This window comes from Topomyia yanbarensis, chromosome 3, assembly GCF_030247195.1.
Source record: "Topomyia yanbarensis strain Yona2022 chromosome 3, ASM3024719v1, whole genome shotgun sequence".
NCBI classification, from domain to species: Eukaryota; Metazoa; Arthropoda; class Insecta; order Diptera; family Culicidae; genus Topomyia; species Topomyia yanbarensis.
The window spans coordinates 201912658-201936404 of NC_080672.1; the positions used below are offsets into that span (position 1 = coordinate 201912658).

Genomic DNA, 23747 nt, shown 5'->3' on the forward strand with positions numbered 1-23747 from the left:
TTTAAAATTGCCAAAAGCTTTCCCTTCAATATAAAACACTTTCCCGAGAAGTTGAAAACGTTAGCATTTTGATTCTTTTGCATTTCTATTTGTGTGCTGGATCGCTCTCACTCTCAAAATCATTTGGCTAAATCATTTTAATAACGAGTTTCTTTCAATAACAATGTATAATTCCATCAATTCCGATTTAGCATCGTTTCTATCGTGCCTGATTTTCTCAACTTCATGATACTGATAAAAAAATTTAATCAAGCCGTGGTCACATGCGGTGATATTGGGATTTTTTGCTCGTACATTATCACTTTATAAAAAATCGCTGTTTTATGGCTGTGATCATAACTCAGCATGATTATCACTGATGATTTTCGATGTTTGGTTATTTTTCCAGCACTCCAGCTGTTGAATCTTAGTTTGGATAAATGAGAAAGGCACAAACGAGCGACCGAAAATAAGAGTCGTAAGAATAGAACACACTTTGTAAAACCCGCTTCTGTAGCCCCTCGACTTGCTCAGTGGGTGTTGGGAGGGGAAATATGCTCTATGCTGTGGGTCACAGTACCGCTTCACTTGTACTCACCAGATCACTCATTCGGCAGCTGGAACAGGTAGAAACGGGTTTATCGATTAACGTTCGCACCCGAGGGGAAGGAAAGCCAATTCACCGATCCTAAAATAAAAGATAAATTCTCAAAAGCGGCTATGAACGACTAGTTTCCAGGCCACCATCCAGTGATGAGGCTTGAAACTCCTTTACGAGTACGGAAATACACGAAGCGGACAAACGAGTGTATAAGTGTTAAATTGGGCTCTCTGTTTTTCAAAGAGACTACCAAATCACCGATTTCATTAATATTACAAATTTATTCTTCATGCACGGCTTCTAAATTATGTTTGACGTCACTGAGGTACTTGCGGTTTACGGTTCTGATAACTACATTGTCGGTGGCTGCGACGGGTACCCGGAGCGATTGCTGGAGCAGCTGGCTGGAGATGGTGGTGGTTGGTAGTGGTGGCTGTTTCTGACGGTTATAATGGCTAGCGATGGTTTCTTTCCGTTCTGCAATATTCGGAAGTCCGGCGAGTGACTCCTAATGGATTTTATCTTGTTCGGTTTAGGCGTGGCTGAGCAGCTTCCAGACAATGCTGACTCACACCCGTACAACATGGCGACGGATGATGCCCAGATGGTACTTTCGACCTGGGGAAGAAATTCTCCGGAATGTGTTCCAGCCCAAACATAAAAGGTCCGCTGGGGGACCTTCCCAACGAATTAGTACCAGTGATGTCATGATTTTACCACAATTCTACAAGCTCTTGAGCTGGTTAACTAAATTACCTTTTAATAATTGTATTGTGGCCTAAGTGTGCCGATTTGGGGTTAATTGTTCTCCCTTTGGCATAAATTTATTAAAAAAACATTTTATTAATACTTTTCTACTATCTTCGCACTTTTTTCTTACCAAAAACTGTCTTTTTTTCCCTTTCTACTTCTACTTGAACTATTCTAATCTGCAATCTTCCCCTATCACTTGAACCTACAACGAAACACACATTTAACCATCACACACTCTGTGTTCTAATGACACTAATGTACTATATTTTAACGAGAGCACGACGCGCACTTTTATCTCGCTGGATGGTTGAGGACGGAAAGAGGTCGAACAAATAATTTACTGAGCTAAAGCTATATACTACGATACGATCAAATACGATCGGGTATTTGACATGACCGATGGCCTGAAGGCTGTCATTGGCAACACTTCTACTGGCTGCAACGTCAATTGATGGATTGTTGCGCGACATTATTCGCTCAAACCGATGCGACCGGTATCCCTAGCATGCATCCGTCAAAGGCGTTGTTTACTTATGTAAAGGCTCGCACAGAATGAAGCCAAATCTACCAATCGAACATGTCACCGGCTACCTATTGTGCAAAATAAACAAACATACTTCTTTAGCTATGTCCTCATGCGTGCTCACAAGGGGAGTATTGTTATTGGCAGGAAAAATATTACAATAATAGGAGTGAAAAAATATTTGTTTATATATTTACCTTTCCTCATTTCTTATACTGCTTACAAAAATCAGCAAGTTAACAAGAACGCGATGAATGCATATTTCAATTGATTCGCCGAACCCCTACAGTGCCATTGAACAACTCTCAGGCTTATTTCCCTTTTTTTGTATTGTTGATAAATTCACAAACGGAACGTTATGAAACGCTCGATTATCTTATTGCGAATATTATGACATTCTTCTTCAAAGATATGGCAACCACAGGCGAAAATTTTTTTTTTTAAATTTCGCGTCAAACTGTTTGTTTTCCGTATGTATATAACCTCTAATATTAAAAAATATGAATGCTGATCCCAGAAAAAAATTTCATGTCTGATATTTATGAAAGTTTGTTGATGCTACTTGCATGACCTGAAAATGACTAAAAGATCGTAAGGAGATAAAAAGGTAAACAAAATCCATATTTTCAACTTTTTGCTTGCAACCACATTTTTCTATCGTAGTCTAATTTAAATTTGATGATATTGCTTAATAAATTTTGATGAATATGGATTATTGCTTATTTTCAGTTGTGAAGTAATGGAAACCAAATAACATGTAACGTGACAGATCAAAAATTCAAAAAAGTTTTGTAGACCACACCAGCAGCATGCATACAATGTCTAACCTGCATTTTTTCTTACTACTTTGAGTCTACTTTTTGAAACTGTATTGTGAAAACTTTAAAGTTTTATTAATTTTTAAGAAAACACAGTTTATCTTATTTTTCTGCTGTAAAGCAATTCCATCAAGTTTGATTCAATTGCGTCAATATTGGTGACCATCTTTGATTTTGATGAAACCTTTTACGTTTCATGTATATGGGAGACTAAGTATTTTTGAATATTAAACAAACAATTTTTATTCAAGAGTAATATTTAAAAAGGGCGTATGAGATCTTGGATGCACTACTTTCAATATATATAGATCGAAAATCGCCTTTTGTGCAGCAAAACTATATGATAGCGAGTTCTAGGGAAATAATTGTTCTGTGTGAATATTTTTGGTGAAATTTTTCAAAAAAATGTTAAAAATTCAAATACATTGTTAAAAAAACAAAAAAAATAAAAATACGATTACAGAAAAACAATGTTTTTACATTTCTTATAAAAGAAATGTATAGAATTCGCTCAAACTGTCAAGATTTTTTCCGAGGCCCGGAGGGCCGAGTCTTATATACCAATCGACTCAGCTCGACGATTTGGGATAATGTCTGTGTGTGTGTCTGTGTGTGTGTATGTAACGGACAAATTCTCATTCGTGTTTCTCAGCAATGGCTGAACCGATCTTATCCAAACCAAATTTAAATGAAAGAACTAAAAACAGTATGAACGCTATTAATTTGTTTTTGATTCTGATGTTTAGTTTCCAAGATATGAATGTTTGAATGCGTAAAAATGGCGTTTTCCGCAGTTTTTTTTAATTATCTGCCGAAATTGACAATATAGATTAACAATTTATATGTTTTTAGATAGCTTTAACGAATACCTTTCGAACAAGCTATAGATTGTTGAAATCGGACTATTATCAAAAGAGATATTAAACATTAAATGCGGACGAAAGATTTTTATCATTTCCCATTGCCAGAAATATGACCAAAAACATGTAATCTATTATTAACGCCAAAACGGCTTATTTTAGGTCAATAGTATCTTCGGAGAATATAATGTAGGCAATATGCCCTTTCTTCTGGTATTGTGCTTTTGCTGATTAATCACCCTATGAGTGAGATATTTTCACAAATTTTCTTGGAAGTGATTATATCGAAATGATGTCTTCGGCAAATTTGTAGCTCTTACTTTTGCGAATAACTTTACTGAAGACTTCAAATATCTATTTTGAATACTTTAAAAGGTATGGCTTGTTGTTTGTGGATTACTCTTTGTCGCCTATTTATTGTTCAATATAGTAATAATCCTTTGAAATAAGCCAAACAGTATTTCGATAAAACGAATTTTGTATTTCATTTTTGTATCTACAACCGCTAGAAATAATCACCGAACACTTCCAAGTTGTCTGGAAGAAACTTGATAACTTATCAGTGCAAAAATGTTCATTTGTGCGAACCTTCTGACTGCAATTTTTCTAACTTATAACCATCGGATCGATCTGAAACATATCGGAAAATGAGAAGCGAAATAAATTACTCCAAGCAACGGCGTAGCCAAGAGAAGGTTTTGGGGTTGACCACCATACAACCACCGCCCCCCCCCCCCCACCGCACCAAAAAAAAATTGAATTGAAGTTGAAAATTTATTGATGCAGACTGATTTAATTCAATATTACAATAACAATTATCTGATCCATACATTGATAACCTGTTGTTGCAAACATCATGAGGACTTTTGATAAATTGTCGGAATGGGGTCCTCCTGATATGTAACTGATCTATTGCTCTTGATTTCACAGTTGTCTAATAGCATCAATGTCAAATTCCTGCCTGAAAACATTCCAATAGAAAATTCCAGAGTTCTGTAATCAATCATAATCCTCAGATTTATTTTCAAATTGAACTCGCTTTTGTAGAGATGTACTGTAATAAGGGTCTTTATTGAATAGGAAGCGAAGTTAAAATTGATTTAATGTCTATGAAACATAGAACTGCTCACCAAAAAAATGCATAACTTTCAACATTTGCCAAAAATGTTTTTGTCTTTCTCATTCACTCTAAAATTCGTCAATCTAATCCCGACCCGGAGGGCCTTGTCATGTGCCAATCGACTGAGTTCGTCGATATCGGAAAATGTCTGTGTGTATGTGTGTATGTGTATATGTAGAAAAAAATGTGACCTCTGTTTCTCAGAGATGGCTGGACCGATTTGCATAAAGTTAGGCTCAAATGAAAGGTACAACCTTCCCATCGGCTGCTATTGAATTTTTTATTGATTGGACTTCCGGTTCCGGGGTTACGAGTTGAAGAGTGCAATCACGCAGCAAATTCCCATATAAACTGAAATGAAAAATTTTCAAAATCAAATTTGTATTTTTGATGCCAAATGACTTTAAAATGCATGAAACATTGAGATGTTTGACAAAAATTGACTTTTTTAGACTTTGGTACATTTTTGCCTTTCTCATATAGAAAGGTTATGCAATCACTCTAAAAATCTTCAATTATACCGGCCCGAGGGGGGTATGCAGTGAGGGGATGCTACTTTAAAATTAAAACTAGTTTAAAATTTCTTAACAGGTTGAAAAATTTCGGCAGGACCTAGACCTCCCGGATCTTTCTCCATGACCTGCCGCTGGTTTCAAGCGATGTTTCAGTATCACATAGTATCTCAAGATCGTGGCTGTCGATCCATTGTATGTATGTGCAAATCGTACTGAACATGTAATATTCATTTCCACCATTGTATTGAATATAACTAGCCATGGAATCGTAGTCTGGACAAATGAGACAAGCACAATTGCACTACTAGGTTGATTAAAACAGGTTTTTATTTTGGGAATGCGTCGAGTTGAGACGAAAACGTAAGATGATTAATAACGAGGATAGCACTTTCCGAATGTAGAGAGAAATTTATGAAAAATGACGATTTCCATTCGACTCTAGCAGTTCCTGATCGATTTTGACGAGCATTTAATTTTTGTTATATGACCAATTATATGTATAGGTCAAATGTTTAAAAACAGTAATTTAAGGTCAAGATAGCATCATTTTGAAACCACCAATTTCGGAGGTTTAGTATCTTAGTAGTATCTTAGTCTTTAGTAAATTATTTTGACGGTATATCGTCCAAGAAGTATTTATGGTGAATTTTCTCAGGTTAATATTCATGGCTACAATAAAGTCTCAAAAATTTCGCCAAAGACACGAACTCTGTCACTATTTTCTGAAAAAATAATTCTGCATAATTTTAAAACTTCAAAAATTACACTTTCGGAATTATGCCGTTTGGACAGTATGATCGATTTTCACCAAACCCCCACCAAACCGAATTTCTGGCTACGCCGCTGACTTCAAGTAAGTAGAAACAAAGTCGTTCTACACTCATTCACAAGAAACTTCTTCGAATGCTGAATATCTATTATAATACATTGAAACCCCGATTTTATCAGCCAAATATGTTTGATGGGCTCTAGCAGACGAACAAGACTGAATTCGAGTAAATCCTTTCTTGAGCATGTTTTCCTTATCATGAAGATGGAAATATGCAAAAATAAAAAGTTCATCATAATCAGAAATAGTTATCAGACTACATCAAGGGACGGGAAGAATATTTTAACAGCCTCAGTTTATTATAAAGAAAAAAAATTGCCCGATTTAGTCAATGTCCCCATTTTGTCAGCCTAAAATATACCATGAGATTGATAAAAATGGGTCTTTATTGTATGTATTATTCACTGTGTTTCACATTAATAGATACATTTCATTTTTGGGGATTTTTTTATTGCATCGAACTACAACAATTTTTAGGTAGCTTTCAAGGGGTTATTTTATAGACTTCTTCCAAAATTTGGCGAACCTATTCCAATTCGTATACCAATTAATTGGTATACTTGAGGGTTTATATGTTGCAGATAGATAAAATACTGAAATTTTCAGCTTTTTTCCTACACAATATTACGAAAGCTTATTAATACATTTTTCCTAATAAGTTTGTGAAAATTATAAACTATTTGAAATTTTTTAATAGTTTAATTTTTTATTTAACCGTGATTTTTAATAAATAGTGACCATCGCTTCACTACTTGGTCTATTTTTCATGGCTTGCGGTGAGCACGATCTCTCGAATTGCTGAACTGAAAATTATGGAATAGAAATTAATTTTTAGTATTCTTTACAGATTAAGCTCGCCGCGCAGATAGCTCTGAATTAGACCCGCTGGTGCCCTAAGACGATTTCGCTAGATTTTCAGAGCACCGTGCACCCAGTGCATTTACGCAAGTGACGGAAGGTTATCGAAAAGTTTCGTGAAAATGAAAATTCCAGTAATGATGATGATTTTACCAAACGGTTCGTTTTCGAGAGGTTTTTATTTGTTCTTTGACATTAGGATTAGCGATAATAATTCAAATCAAGGATACTACTGGGAAGTCACCTTTAGAAAAAGTCGATGTCAAAGTAAAATTTGGAACTATGCACGCATGCACTTCAGAGATAACGTGATATCAGAAGCTGCGATTTCATTTCAACGCTTTTTTGTGAAAAGGGCGATACTTACAACAACATAAGGGTTTTTCATACATGCGAATGAGGGCTTTGAAACGCAACAAATTAAACTAAAAATTTTGTTGTTTATTTATTTAAAGTTTCGCCCTCCACGCTCCATGCAAACAAACAAAGCGATACTTTTTTTGCTAGCAGTTTAGAGGCGAAACTGTTATTTTCTGATACCAGCTGTAAATAGTAACGATGATCGCTATTGAAAAAACACGGACGAAATCGGTGGTGTAATACGGTAGTTATTGTAAAAAAACGTAAGGGCGATACTTCAATGCTGATAGGTGGGACCGAAAAAGTAAACAATCGCCAAAGGGGCGATACTATCATTTTGTCAATTTCAATAGCAAAAACAAATTTTAATTTAATAATTTCAAATACTTTATGAAGTTTTGGGTTTCGATCACTGAATCATGTAATCTAGGATGTAAAAACACAATAGTTCTTATATAATAAAACCAAGTCTGGAAATATTCACTGTTGATTTTCTTTGAATGGTATCACTGTTAGTATCGCCCTTTTCAAGAAAAAGCGTTGATTTCTTAGTTCTCAGTCACGTTGGAAATTTGAGTAAAGTATAAACTTCAAATCGATTAAAAAAAAATTCGATTTTTTTGGCTCAGTACAATATATAACCCCTTTAGGAAAATTCAGTTTTCCCACCACAATTTAGATATTTTATTAACAGAGCATTAACAATAATTCGTTGGTATGTCTATTTTATGGGCCATTTTTTCGCTTTCCCATTGATTTGGTTTGAGATTTCTAGCACTGATGTTGTCCTATGCTGATTTGAGCGATTCTCTGAGTCCTGCCACTATCCCATGTAGTATGTGTTATCAAAAACATCGCGAAGCATCAAGTTCTAAATGTTCTCAAACGATATAATATCCGAAGAGAGTGATAAGAGTTATAAGAAATGTCTCATCACACTGTTAGGTAGATTAAAAGCGTTTTTTTTTGTTAACGAAAGCCTATACACTGATGAAACTATAATCGCACTATTAGGAAGTTATTAGTAAGAAAGCATTTTTAACTTCAAGTATTCTCTAAATTTCTTAGTATTTCCCAGTCATAAATATAATTTTCTTATACAATATTAATACAAAATATAATTTCGAAGCAAAATGCTCTTAAGAAAATTTTTCCGAAATATTTTGATTTTTTTTTTTCAACAAAAATATCGAAAATACGCCCTTTTAATAAATTACTCACAGATACCAAACGCAAAAACATAGCACATTTAAAATTTAATTGCAAATAAAAAACTTTAAAATATAATTACATCGTAGAGAAAATAACTATAAAAAGTTTTAACATATTTCAATAATTCTTTTAATTTTGAATTTTTATTTAATTTTTTTCTTTAAATAATTTAGTTATAGAATGTATTTCAAAATGCTCACGAAAAATTATCCTTCAAAATGCAAATGTTTTCAAGTTATTTTGGATTTTTATTCGACATAATATGTTACTTCGTGAAATTACGACCTTTTCAAAAGTTTTTCACGTTTGTTCATCAAAACCAATATGTTTTTCAAAATAAACATGAAATTTCCCGTTAATACTCAGTTCCTAGATTAAGGATGATTTGTGTACGATTGTCTTGATATCCTTGCTTCAATGAAAATGCAGAACTGTAACGTGACAGATTCTGGTTGTAACGTGACAGATCATTGAGAATACTCCATAAAATCGAAAACAAAGTTTTTCTTCAGGAAAACTATATTTCAAACTCTTCCTTGTCTTCTAAGCTTCAACTTAAAAATGTTTTCATGCAAATTTGGGGGCCAACGGAACAGACTTTTTCTATTTAGTCGGGCAACCTCCAAACTAACTGCGAAAATTGTGTAACGTGACAGACGTATCAAAATGACAATAAAGTGAAAACGGTTCATGATAGAAAAAACTTTCTGTAGAAAAAATGTGCGGCTTAGTGACCTTAATAATGTGCAGTTGTGATAGAATATGGTTTTATTGTTTTTGCTGACTTAACTTATGAAATATACGTAAAAATGTAACGTGACAGACAGAAGCCTTGACCATATGGTAAGTGATTTCATGAATGTTAAAAAACAAATAAACAACTTCTGTTACATACAATAGTGCTTCCCCACTAAAATGTTTAAGGATAATATACTTTGTAAATTGTTTTAAAAATGTGGTCGTACTAATACATGGTGTAAAGCATTACTCACAAACAGTACAATGTTTCGGGACACGCTTAAGAATGTATTCTGCAATATGGTACACTAGATTACGTTCTGAGTTATCGAACACACTATCGTCAAAGATCTTTAGAATACTGCAACTCCACAAGATCCATCTGAAAAAGAAGACATTTTAGACCCAGGCTATATTTGGTATTATCCACCTGGTTTACTTTTTCTTCCACCTGTTCATTATACTCTTTTTGATCTTATTTGACTTGTTTGATTTACGGATGCCTTCGGTTAAGTTCATTAACCATTTTATATCGTCCGACTAATAAAATGATGAAGGAATTTCAGACATGAACTGTAATAAAGTAAGCAACTTCAAGTTATCTTTAATTCAATTTAGCAGTTGGATGTTCTTCAAGCAGTTTTCTTACAATAAATTTACACTAAAACTTCAAGTAACAATTAACTTCAGTTTCCAACAAACAATGATACAGTAAATTAGCATTAAATGTTAAAGGCGTGGAACAAAATGATCTGTTAAATAACATTAAGAAAATAAAAATCAATACATAACCAACCCTAGTTACTGTAAGTCTTGTTGTGGTATTATAGTATAACATTGTACTTCAATGCAAATGGTTATTATTGTTCTGTCACAGTGACATGGTTTTGTTACTGTTTTATTCGAGTGTCAAGTTCATCGAAGAAAAATCCGCTTAAAATAACTTGAGTCCTGCGTTGGCTCAAATTCTTTGAATAAATTTAAACACGTTATTCATTGATTAAATAGCATTGAATAAATCATATGAAATAATGTTTGAAAAAGTTTTCGCTGGGATGCTCCGTTTGCCACGATAAAATTGCTTAATTTTTCATTCAGTATGAATTTATTTTGTAATATTTTTTTTTTATTCATTTCGTTTATTTGATAGGCACAAATGCGTTAGCTTGGCGGTGCCAAATTCTTTTGTTTTTACATTTTGTATATTTTAAAACTAGGAGGTTACAATGTTGAAATATTTTTTTAAAAAAGAAAAAAATTACAGCTATCTTAAGACTAGAAATAAGATTCTATATACAAGAGAGGGGGCGAAAGATTTTTTTTATGAAAAAATTTTAAAACAAGGAATTCAATAGTAATAATTTTTAGGAAATATTTACACTTATCTTAAAACTAACAATATAGTTTGGTACACAAAAGGGGGAACAAATATTTATGAGAAAATTCGCATGTGTTTTAAGACTAGGGATACAATTCTATTTACAAGATGGGGGACAATAGTTTTAACAAAGAGGTAAAATTACAACTATCTTAAAACTAGGAATACAGAATACAAATTTGAACTTTTTTAGCGGAGACTTATGCTTGGTCAAGATATTCAGAGGGGGGCTGTAGAAGCAGTTGTATCAAGGACAGGGGAGAGAAAGCGTAGATGGTGACCGGGAGAGAAGAGCAAAACTTGCAACTTTCGCTCAAACGGGAGATCAGCGAAAGATTACCGCCTCAGTCTAGTAGGTCGGATTGGCGGATGGTATTCTTCGGACCCGCGGGGAATCCTTCAAAAGTCATCGGACCTTGAGTCGCTCTCGCTTCAGTTTCCGTAGTGGTAAGTGCGACGGCGGTTACATAGTTGCAGTCTGGAGCTGATCGGTCCCACAAGGCAAGAGAAAGCTTCTAAAACGAGAAATAAAAAGAAAGGGGCTAAATTGGGATATTTGTCGTTTTTATGAAAGTATAAATAAGGGACATATAGGGGAAATCACGATTTGCCAGTATATCTCGGACTGGGACATTGGGTGGTCTACCTCGGGCCTGAAGGGAATCCTTTAACTGAGACCTGGCGTCCAAGTACCCGGCGCATACCCAGACAACGTGCTCGATGTCGTGATAGCCCTCGTCACAAGCGCACAGACTACTCTCCGCAAGCCCAATACGCCGCAGATGCGCATCCAAGGTGTAGTGGTTGGACATAAGTCGGGACATTACACGAATAAAATACCGACCCACATCCATCCCCCTGAACCAAGGCTTCGTTGATACCTTTGGGATAATGGAATGTAGCCATCGTCCAAGTTCACCATTGCTCCACGAGGTTTGCCAACTGTTGAGTGTCCTCTGACGACAAATACTAAAAAATTCGTTGAAGCAGATTGGTCTTTCGTATATGTCACCATTTAATGCGCCCACCTTTGCTAATGAGTCGGCCTTTTCATTGCCCGAGATAGAGCAATGAGAGGGGACCCAAACAAAGGTAATTTGATAAGATTTTTCAGATAACGTACACAAGGACTCCCGTATCTTCCCCAGGAAATATGGGAATTGCTTTTTGGGCTTCATCGCACGAAGAGCCTCGATGGAGCTGAGGCTGTCCGAAATGATGAAGTAGTGATCTGTGGGCAGAGTGTCGATGATCCCAAGGGTGTACTGAATTGCAGCTAACTCTGCGACGTAAACTGAAGCGGGATCATTGAGCTTGAATGAAGCGGTGATAGTATTGTTGAAGATACCGAAGCCAGTGGACCCATCGAGATTTGATCCGTCAGTGTAGAACATTTTGTCACAGTCGACTTCTCGGAATTTATTATAAAATATATTGGGGATCACTTGCGGGCGTATATGGTCCGGGATTCCACGAATCTCTTCCTTCATGGATGTGTCGAAGAATACAGTAGAATCAGAAGTATCTAGGAAACGAACACGGCTGGGAGTATATGAAGTAGGATTAATGCTCTGTGCCATGTAGTCGAAGTACAAGGCCATAAATCGGGTTTGAGAATTAAGCTCGACGAGCCTCTCGAAGTTTTCAATCACCAACGGGTTCAGAATGTCGCATCGGATGAGCAATCGATATGAGAGTTCCCAAAATCGATTTTTTAGCGGAAGAACGCCCGCCAGCACTTCGAGACTCATCGTATGGGTCGAGTGCATGCAACCCAAGGCAACGCGCAAGCAACGATACTGGATTCTCTCCAGTTTGATGAAGTGTATGTTCGCAGCGGAGCGGAAACAGAAGCACCCGTACTCCATCACCGACAATATCGTTGTTTGGTATAACCTGATCAGGTCTCCTGGGTGAGCACCCCACCATGTTCCAGTTATTGTTCGGAGAAAATTGATCCTTTGTTGGCATTTCTGTTTCAGATACCTAATGTGACATCCCCAGGTACCTTTAGAGTCGAACCAGACCCCGAGATATTTAAATGTGAAAACCTGGTTGATCGTTGCACCCATTAATAGAAGCTGGAGTTGCGCCGGCTCACGCTTCCTAGAAAAAATAACCAACTCAGTTTTCTCCGTGGAGAACTCAATACCCAGCTGAAGAGCCCAAGCAGACAAATTGTCCAAGGTATTTTGTAATGGTCCTTGCAAGTCGGCAGCTTTGGGCCCTGTAACAGAGACCACGCCGTCGTCTGCAAGTTGCCTTAGCGTGCATGAATTGGCAAAACAATCGTCAATGTCATTCACGTAGAAATTGTAGAGCAGGGGACTTAGACATGAGCCCTGGGGAAGACCCATGTAGCTAAATCGCGATGTTGTTAAATCGCCATGCGAAAAGTGCATGTGCTTTTCAGACAACAGGTTTAGCAAAAAGTTATTTAAAATTGGCGAAAGACCATGCTGGTGCAGCTTCTCTGACAGAATGTTGATAGAAACTGAGTCAAAAGCCCCCTTAATATCCAAGAAGACTGATGCCATCTGCTCTTTGTTAGCATAGGCCATTTGGATTTCTGTAGAAAGCAACGCAAGGCAATCGTTCGTCCCTTTGCCTTTGCGGAAGCCAAATTGTGTATCTGACAGTAAGCCATTTGCTTCAACCCAATTGTCGAGGCGAAACAAGATCATTTTCTCGAACAACTTCCGAATACAGGACAGCATTGCAATCGGCCGATATGAGTTGTGGTCGGAGGCTGGTTTTCCTGGTTTTTGGATGGCGATGACCTTCACTTGCCTCCAGTCATGAGGGACAATGTTACCCTCAAGAAACTTGTTAAATAAATTCAACAAGCGCCTTTTTGCAGTGTCAGGTAGATTCTTCAGCAAGTTGAATTTGATTCTGTCTAACCCTGGGGCGTTATTGTTGCATGATAAGAGAGCAAGTGAAAACTCCACCATCGAAAACGGTGTTTCGTTCGCGGTATCGTGAGGAGACGCGGCGCGGTACGTTTTCTGTACCGGGACAGAGTCCGGACAGATCTTCTTGGCGAAAGCAAATATCCAACGGTTTGAATATTCCACGTTCTCGTTGGTACTGTTTCGGTTACGCATACGTCGAGCCGTACCCCAAAGAGTGCTCATCGCTGTTTCTCTCGTTAACCCGTCGACGAACCGGCGCCAATAACTGCGTTTTTTGGCTTTCATTAGACTCTTCATTCGCCTTTCTAACGACGCGTACTGTAGATAGCTAGCGGGTAACCCGTCTTCCCGGAAGGCCTTATATGCAGTGGACTTTTCCGCGTACAGCTCTGAGCACTCTTTATCCCACCACAGGGTGGGAGACCGTCCATGGGTATTCGCGCTGGGTACTGGTTTAGTCTGAGCTTGATTCGCACTGTCGAGAATCAAGCCAGCCAAAAACCTGTACTCTTCCTCCGGAGGAAGTTCTTGAGTGGATTCGATTTTAACGGATATCGCGGTCGCGTAACTCTTCCAATCAATGTTCCGTGTGAGGTCATACGATACATTGATTGTTTCCGATGGTCTTGAACCGTTAGCAATTGAAATCACGATAGGCAAATGATCGCTACCGTGGGGATCAGGGATCACCTTCCACATGCAATCTAACTGTAGCGAAGTCGAGCATAGAGATAAATCCAACGCGCTTGCGCGTGCTGGTGGTGTAGGAATCCGCGTCATTTCTCCCGTGTTTAAGATGGTCATGTTGAAATTATCGCAAAGATCTTGGATTAATGTTGATCTATTATCATCATGAAGGCAGCCCCGTACCGTACCGTGCGAGTTAAAGTCTCCCAGAACTAGCCGCGGTGCCGGTAAGGATTCCGTGATATTACAAAGCGTTCGGTGCCCTACCGAGGCTCTAGGAGGAATGTAGATGGAAGCAATGCAAAGGTCTTTACCTTTGATTAAAACTTGACAAGCGACAATTTCAATGCCTGGTGTCGAAGGGAGGTTAATTCGGTTGAAAGAATAGCACTTTTTGATCCCCAAAAGTACTCCTCCATAGGGGTTTTCTCGATCCAGACGAATTATATTAAAGTCGTGGAAGTTGAGATTTATATCGGAAGTTAACCAAGTTTCACATAATGCGAAAGCATCACATTTTAAACTATTTAGTAAAAATTTAAAGGAATCGATTTTCGGGAGGATACTTCTGCTGTTCCACTGTAGAACAGTGATCGAATCGGTGACCTCATTCGATGACTTAGCCATCGAAGGATACGATCGCTGCAAGGAGGGGCCATTTAGTAGTCAACTGCTTCAAAAATGTTTGCACTATAGGGAGAAAACGTATCAGAAGGCTTTTAAGAGGATCAGTAACATTGAAAGCTGTGAAAATTAAGTCCACTATGTCAGAAAATTTCATTAGTCCGCTACTGGACTGAGCATCTGTTTGAAAAAAGGGGACACTTGGGGTTTTTGGTGTCCCTGGAAGTGGTGGGTACTCCTTGTTAGAATTAATATTTCCAAGTCCTGGAGCAAATTGCTTCGGCTTTTGTGCATCACTTCCGTTGGATTTATTGATTGCGGTTGGCGCACTCTGAGTGGACGACACCTTGGCACCCTTACGAGGCAATGTAGGGGAGGCTAGATTTCTCCTCTTCCTGGATTCCCCTTTTTTTTTTTTTTTACAATGGAGAAGACCTTTATGTCCTAGCCCAGTACACGTGCTAACGGTAGGGTCCAATCTACCACACGGGGTGCACTGGGGGCGTGTCGGACTCGAATGGTGACCAGCCATTAATACCGACTAAACTCCATTGGGCTCCGCCATCATTCCTCCCAGGAACTACCTCTCGGTATTACTTCTGGGGGGATGGCTGTACTAAGTGTACTCATTCACTCTCACTCGCGCGATCATACATCCTGTATGAGGCTTACTTGGGTGCTCTCTCAATCACACTTTGATTCGCTCTCAAACACTCCCACATGAGGCTGACTTTTGTGCTCACCTTTTACGTTCCATGCGAGGCTGACTTGTGTGCTCACCTTACTCATTCCTTGCTAGGCTTACTTTTGTGCTCGCCCTACCCATACATGTGAGGCTGACTTGGGTGCTCACCCTATCACCTGATTCACTCTCAATCGTGCCACTCTATTGTACCTTTGTCACTCCCTCTGGCATCCCATGTGGGACATTTTTCTTAGGCCCCACTTCTGACATACCATGCGAGGCTGACTTTTGTGCTCACCTTTTTCATTCCTTGCTTGCTACCAACCTGTGAGGCTGACTTTTATGCTCACCCTTAACATGCAGTGTGAGACTGACTTGGATGCTCACCCTTTCACTCCTCTGCCACGCCATGAGGCATCGATAGCTTAGTTCCAACATACTACGCTACGACCCTCCCGTCTTGGCATGAGGCAGTCCACTTATACGCCTATACACTCACTCTTCTGTCTTGCTTCGGGGTGGCTGGGTTTACCCCTTACGCGGTTGCCATTCGCTGCGCCAACCTACCTCGGCATGAACAGACCATTCACTCTCTTATTTTGCGCTTGGCCTTTTTCGCTCCAGCTAACCAATCACTAGTTAGCCGTGCCCGCCGTCTGTTGCTCGGTTCGCCAGATTACCTGTAGCCTACTGGCAATCTGGATGGTAGCAGCCGAGACTGCGTTCCACTTCTCCACCGTTTGACACATCCGCTGGATAAGGGTATCCGGGGTTGTGTCCCAGCCACAGACGTCAAGCATTGCTCTTCTTTCGACGTCGAACCGATGACATACGAACAGTATGTGTTCGGCAGTTTCATCTACACCTGGGCAGTCCGGGCAGACTGGGACCTCCGCGTGCCCGAACCTGTGGAGGTACTGACGGAAACAGCCATGGCCTGACAGGAATTGTGTCAGGTGGAAGTGAACTTCCCCATGGGGTCTTCTCACCCAGCTCGATATGCTAGGTATCAGCCGGTGGGTCCACCTACCTTTCGAGGAGTTGTCCCACTCACGCTGCCATCTGGCGACCGAGGTCACCCTGGTGCGCTCGCGGGCTCCCCTATTTCCACGTAGCTCAAAGCACTCCTCATCTTCCCGAATGACCAGCCCGACTGGCATCATGCTCGCTATCACGCAGGATGCATCGTGTGATACCGTGCGGTAGGCAGATATCACTCTGAGGCACATCACGCGGTAGGTGCTCTCCAGTTTCTGTAGGTAACTGGTTACCCTCAGTGCTCTTGACCATGACGGGCCGCCGTACCTGAGGATAGATACGGCAACGCCTGCCAGTAACCTACGTCTACTGGCGCACACCTTTGAGCTGTTGGACATCATTCTCGATAGTGCCGCAACAGCAGTCGACGCTCTCTTGCACGTATAGTCGACATGGCTGCCGAAGGTCAGCTTGTCGTCTATAATGACTCCGAGAGACTTCAGACTTCGCTGTGAAGTGATCGCGACTTCTCCCACATGGATAACTGCATGTTGTGCCGACTTGCGGTTGTTGACGATAACTACCTCCGTCTTATGATGAGCGAGCTCCAGGCCTCTCGCGCTCATCCATTCCTCCACCGTGCTAATCGCGTGTTCTGCGGTTAGTTCTACCTCAGGAATTGACTCCCCGTAGACCTCCAAGGTTACGTCGTCGGCAAAGCCGACGATCTTGACCCCAGGAGGGAACTTCAGTCTCAGAACCCCGTCATACATGAGGTTCCATAGCACCGGGCCTAGGATCGAGCCCTGCGGGACTCCGGCGGTAATCGGAACCCTTTTCTGACCGGCATCGGTCTCGTATAGCAGTACGCGGTTTTGGAAGTAACTTTCCAGGATCCGGTACAGACCCACCGGTAGGCTAAGCCGGTGTAACGAGAGCGCGATGGCATCCCAGCTTGCGCTGTTGAATGCATTCTTCACGTCAAGTGTCACTAACGCACAGTATCGAATACCTCGCCTTTTTCGTTGGATCGCTATCTCGGCAGTATTTATCACTGAGTTGAGAGCGTCCACTGTGGACTTACCCTTCCGAAAGCCAAACTGGTTGCTTGACAGACCGTCCGTACCTTCCGCGTACGGGGTGAGCCTGTTGAGGATGATCCTCTCAAGCAGTTTGCCAGTCGTGTCTATCAGACAGATTGGTCTGTACGCCGATGGGTCGCCTGGCGGCTTCCCGGGCTTCGGCAACAGCACCAGTTTCTGCCTTTTCCATCTATCGGGGAAACGGCACTCGTCAAGGCATCTCTGCATAGCTAGCCTGAACATGTTCGGGTTCGCTATGATCGCTGCCTTGAGAGCGTTGTTCGGGACTCCATCCGGCCCTGGAGCTTTGTTCATTGCTAGGGATTTAGCCACTGCGAGTAGTTCTTCGTTCGTCACTGGAGCCACCATTTCGACCGTGCCTGGATCCTGGATTCCCCTGGGTTAACCAATGATGTTCCCTCTTGTGGGTCGTCAGATTCTTGCTCAACGCCAGCCAAAAGAGCAAAGGAATTTTCGGAAGCGACAGATGGCGAAGCATTCTTTAGCATTTCTGCATAAGAGTGCCTCGAGCGATCCTTAAGGGAGCGCTTAATTTTATCCCCGCGCTGCTTGTACGCCGGGCATGACTTAAGAGCATGCGGAGGGCCCCCGCAGTAAATACACTTCTCAGTTTCTCCACCGCAAGCGTCATCCTCATGCTCTCCCTCGCATTTGCCGCACCGTTTTTTATTGCCACAATAAGTGGCTGTGTGGCCCAGTTGCTTGCAATTGCTGCAGTTCATTACCCGCGGTACAAATAGGCGAACAGGTAGGCGAACCTTATCCAGGAGGACATAGTTGGGAAGAGCAGATCCGGAGAAAGTCACCCGAATCGAGTCTGACGGAGAATAAGTTGTCTTATCATCTTCAGTTTTTGCGGAATACAATTGCTTGCATTCCAGAATTTTCACCTTTTGAAGTGAAGGGTCCTTAAAGCAGCCAACCCCGTACTTCAACAGGTCTTCGCACTTTAGACCCGGTTCGGCGACGACCCCATCGATCTCCACAACTCTACAAGGCACATACACTTTGAATTGCTTCGTAAAACGCTCGCTGCGAGCAATCTGGTTTGCCTGGTCGAGGTCATTTACTATAACGCGTATCTTATTAGCTCGAACACGTGTTATCTGAGCCACGGACGGGTAGTTGGCAGTCAGCTCCCGTGAGATTTCTAGAATATTGGGCGATTTCGTGTTGGGCCGGAAATACACCACCCAGGGTCCAGTCGAACTGGCTGGGTATGTTTTAATACGGGGAGGACTGGGGGAATCAGGGGAGGGAGTAATTTCGGGTTTATCCGGTATATCCATGGGAATATCATTCCCATCCAATGTTACTTCGCCCTCGGCCATTTAGGCACGAGGATAACACGTGGTGTAAACGAGAGATGAAACTTATATTCAGGGGAAAGGGCAGAAGTAGAGACCGATCGGGGAAAGGGAAATGAAAGAAAAAAAAATACTTAGCTTATATAGCGGCGATTCCGGCTATTCTGGTATTCACTTCACCAGCCTGGGCACCGGCGAACAAAGACTGCCTCGAACAATGGTTGACCTTCACTGACAATTTATTCTTGTTCACTTTATGCACAGCACCAGAAAACGAACTGCTTCGATCGAGAGCTCGGAGAGTTATGATATTTTGTAATATGATCAAAGTCACTCAAAGTTACAGCAAATAATCCGGTTGCCAGAAAAAATAAATAGTCTGTATTCTACGCAGTGTTGCGCAATCCTCTGTACGGGACTCTATATTGTATACAGACTCTAGCATCCGTGAGTGACCCGTCCGTCCCAGACGAAACGTCACACTTGGCGGGCTATCACTCAGGCAGCTTGATGTTATACCTAGGGTAGGAATTAGTATGGGTGGACCTCACTGAGTAAATCACGTGTAATATTTCATTGTGGCGAAGCCGACAATAAACGGTGTAACCAACGGTTACACTTCAAATATATTGGAATTTAAAACCCGGATAAAAACTTCAAGCATGAAAATCGGACTGCGACTCTTCTCTTATTTTTAACCAGTTTTCATATGGAATCCTTGCCGAATTTTGTGGTTGAGAGTTAAAGTTAAAGCGGTTTTATAAACCATGTTCTGTCCATGCGACTTTTATTTTTGGTCGCTAAATTTCACCACTAGTTGAATTAAAACAGGGTTTTAAATATTCTTTCAGGTGCTGCATTCAAACTAAATGATTGAAAACTTGAACAAATGAAAACATAAATCATATATAACAAATAGTAGAGCTATTCCAACGAGGAACAAAGATGAAAAGTACAGCTGTATCACTTGAAATGTATACTAAAACAGAGATGTAAAACGAGTTACAATAAAAATAAATTTAAGTTTAAAAAATAAATTTAAGTTAAAAAATAGCAAGGGACTTCAACCAAGGTACTCGCTACCAAGCACTGGAAATCGTCCGTGAAATTCGCATGGATGGACATCTCAAGTGCTGTCAGTCCGAAAGATTTAATCTACCCATGTGTTCGCGCGCGCAAGTCTGGATTCTTCGGACACTTCTAAACACTTTCAATTTCTCTAACGAAAAAAGCACTTTATTACGCGAACTAAAAAACTATATTATCGGCGAACGAAAGACGTGTTGATCACGCGACGGTTTATTTGATCTGATTTGATCTTCTATGTACATGGTACAGCTGACCGGCTATCGTGAGAAGTACGAAGCAAAAGGCCTATTCGCACCTCTTCGAATTACTATCTGCTCTCGTGAAGCGAGACAGGCCAAGAATAACCGTAGTTAGGAATGAGATCGCACTGATCGCAGATTGTGGATCGTATTGGGGGTGTTCAAGATTCCCTGAGATTTTAATTCCTTTCTCGCTCGATCATATGCCGGCTGCCTTGGAATCTACTAGATTGCAATACTATAGCTATCCTATTCTGCCTACTTCTATATGAATTCAATATTATGGTTTGATAAGTGTTGCTTACAACTAGTTCAAAGATAATACATAATGTGTTTGGTTCTGTTGATGTTTCTGGTACCGTCAACCTTGACCGAATTTCAACGTTCATTATATACTGCTGCTGCTGCTGAGGTCTGCATCTGACCTATATATGGTGATTTTGCTATTCTGCTTCCTGGATGACCTTGACACAGATAAACAGCTAATGTTGTGTCTGGCTGTCGATCGTGTGTTTTGACTGCTGGTCGCTAGTACTGGTTCGGCTGCTGCTACGTTGACAATGTGCACAATGATTGGAACTGCTGCGTGTATTTGATCGCCGCTTGCTCGCGGGTAACAAACATCCTGGTGCATCATCGGTGGTGATTAAACTGTGCTGGATTATCTCGTTGCTCTGCTTTCAGGTATGATAGATGGACCGGTGGCCTTGCAGGATGGACATCGGATTGAACAGCGGGTCTGAGCCGCCGACTGGCTGGTGGAGTGATGTTGGTGGGCGTCTGATTCAGCGGGTCTGTGCCGCCGACTGGCTGACTGGTTGTCCTCGATGGTGGTGATATGCTGGAACATATATAGGGAACTTTTTAAGAGGAAAATGATTACAATAAAAAGACTTCCCTGGAACGGAGGCCCCTTGGCCTCCGCAATCGCCCTTTGGCGACGACGACCAGCATCTGTTTTTGTGATTTCTTCAGGTGACATTCCTTGGCATCTCTGAGATATACTAGGGTGCAGATCCATCTACGACGACTGCGACGAAGCCGCTACGTTGGTGAGACCGACTGGCGAGCTGGCCATGCCCGCTGACGATCGTGGCGTAGGGCGGGAAGGTTGAAGTGCGCACTTCCTCCTTCGAAAACGAATTTGATGATGTACCTCGAAATAGCCAAGCGTGTTTCTTGAATTAGAAGTTTGTTCGAACGAAGCGCGGCCGCGAGCACGCGCAGGCGCTGAGCGCCGATGTGGTTAACAGATCAACCGTACTGGAACTTTCTCGTAAAAACAGATGCAGCATGCATGCAATATAAACTACCACCGAAACAACACAGTTACCTTAACTGATGATGAACAGCTTGAATAAGCGTTCGGAGCAACGGGAATACCGGAAGCTCAAGGATCAAGACGGAATGTGACTGGGAAAAAGACATTTCATTAGCTTTTTGAAATTCAAAGAAATACAAAACTTAACTGGTGTGCGGAGGCCTCCTGGCCTCCGCCGATGAAGGAGTCCTAGTCCTCCTCGGTTGGTAAAGAAATATTATCGCGGATGGGTAGCACGCATATCTTCGAGATTGCTCGTTGGTAGCTACCATCCTTTGTTCGTACTTTAACCACTCGTACATTCCCATCTGGACCTGTTTGAATCTCCGTCACACGCGCTAGGTGCCATTTCAACGGAGGCAAATTTTCTTCTTTGAGAACAACCATAGTGCCCACACGTATGTTGTCTTTTTGGCGTGTCCACTTCGTCCTATTGTGCAGATTCGACAAATACTGCGTCGACCATTTTTTCCACAGAACCTGTGTGAATCGCTGTGCCTTTTGCCAAGCGGACAGCCGATTTTCCGGGATCTCTCCAAGATCTGGTTCCGGAATTGCCATTAAGGGTCGCTGTATTAGAAAATGTCCTGGTGTCAGAGCTTCAAAATCGTCTGGGTCGTTGCTAACGGGGGTGAGCGGTCGTGAGTTCAGAATCGCCTCAATCTGAATCAAGACTGTCTGCATTTCGTCGTACACCAAGGTATGCAAGCCAATCGTACGTTTGAAGAGTGTCTTAAACGATTTCACAGCGGATTCCCATAGCCCGCCCAAGTTTGGAGAACGTGCTGGAATGAACCGAAACTGAATTCTGTCGTCTGCCGCCTCCTTTGTGACAGTGTTCTGGAACTGTTGGTTGTCAAACAGCTTGCGAAGTTCATCCAGCTCTCGTTTTGCGCCAACAAAATTCTTTGCGTTGTCACACATTATCAGCTCGGGTTTTCCACGTCGAGCCGAGAAGCGCTTCAACGATGCTAGGAAGGCCTACGTCGTAAGATCCGCAGCTATCTCTAAGTGTATCGCCTTGGTAGTAAGGCAAATGTAGACTGCGACGAAACATTTTACAGGCCGGCAACGACGATGTGGATAGACCACTGAAAATGGTCCGCAGTAATCAACTCCGACTCTTTGAAACGGCGAACAGGGACTTACTCTTTCAGCCGGGAGATCGGCCATAATCTGGTCCTGAACCTTTGGTCGAACTCGAAAACAAGCGATGCACTCGTGGATTACCTGTCGCACCAAGTTCCTGGTATACACTGGCCAGAATCGCTCTCGCATTGCCGAAATTAACAGCTGCTGCCCCACATGAAATAGTTTCCGATGGTAGTGAGTAACTACGATTTTCGTCAGCGGGTGATGTGGGTCGAGAATGTACGGATGCTTGCGATTCGGTGAAACTGATGCATGTTGCCTTCCTTGAGAATCGGCTTTAGTGACACAATGCGCGACGAGTCCCGCACGTGGGTTCGCTTGGACAAATCAGTAAGTTCTTGTGGAAAGCTTTCTTCTTGCGCAAGCCGAACCAATGCTCGCAGTGCATCGTCGAGCTCAGACGATGTGATCGGCCCATACCTTCTACAGTTGCGGTTAACAGCTTGTGCGTTGAACCGGAAACGGCGAATATAAGCCGTAACGCGAACTAACTCTGACAGTGACGATCGGAGGTTGAAGATCTCACTGGGAGTGCTTGCCTGAAGGACTAACGTGGTGGTTTTCACCTCCAAGTCAGCTGATGCAATGTCTTCTTCTCTAATCTGGCGGGGCTGAGGGCGATAGGCATCTTCCAATAGCAACCAGCGAGGTCCGTCAAACCAAACATATTGGTACTGAAGCTGTGCTGGGATCATCCCACGCGAGACTAAGTCTGCTGGATTTTCTACACCTGCGACGTGATTCCAGGTACCTTCCTTCGTGATATGCTGGATCTCGGAGACTCAATTGGCGACGAATTGCTTCCATCTTGATGGCGATGACGAAAGTCAGCACTTAACGATCATCGAATCCGTCCAAAAGAATGATCTAACGGAGATGCGGAGACTTTGTACGACTTTTTCGTACAAGTGAGCGAGCAGCAGTGCTGACGACAACTCCAAGCGAGGTATGGACTGCCTTTTCTTTTTCTTCTTCAGGTTTTCAAGTGGAGCAACCCGCGATTTGGATGTCAGCAGCCGCACGGTTACAGATCCAGTCTCTGTAACTGTCCTAATATAAATACAGGCTCCGTAAGCTGCTTCAGAGGCGTCACAAAACCCATG

General features: G+C 41.5%; 1 long non-coding RNA gene across 1 annotated transcript; it reads right to left on the reverse strand.

Annotated features, from left to right (window-relative positions):
• Positions 1–9420: 9420 nt before the first annotated feature.
• On the reverse strand, positions 9421–9946 carry LOC131689759 (uncharacterized). Its single transcript, XR_009305469.1, has 3 exons — positions 9816–9946; positions 9606–9739; positions 9421–9548 (listed from the first exon to the last, which is right to left on the reverse strand). It is a non-coding gene; the product is annotated as an uncharacterized LOC131689759 (long non-coding RNA).
• Between the last annotated feature and the right edge of the window lie 13801 nt (positions 9947–23747).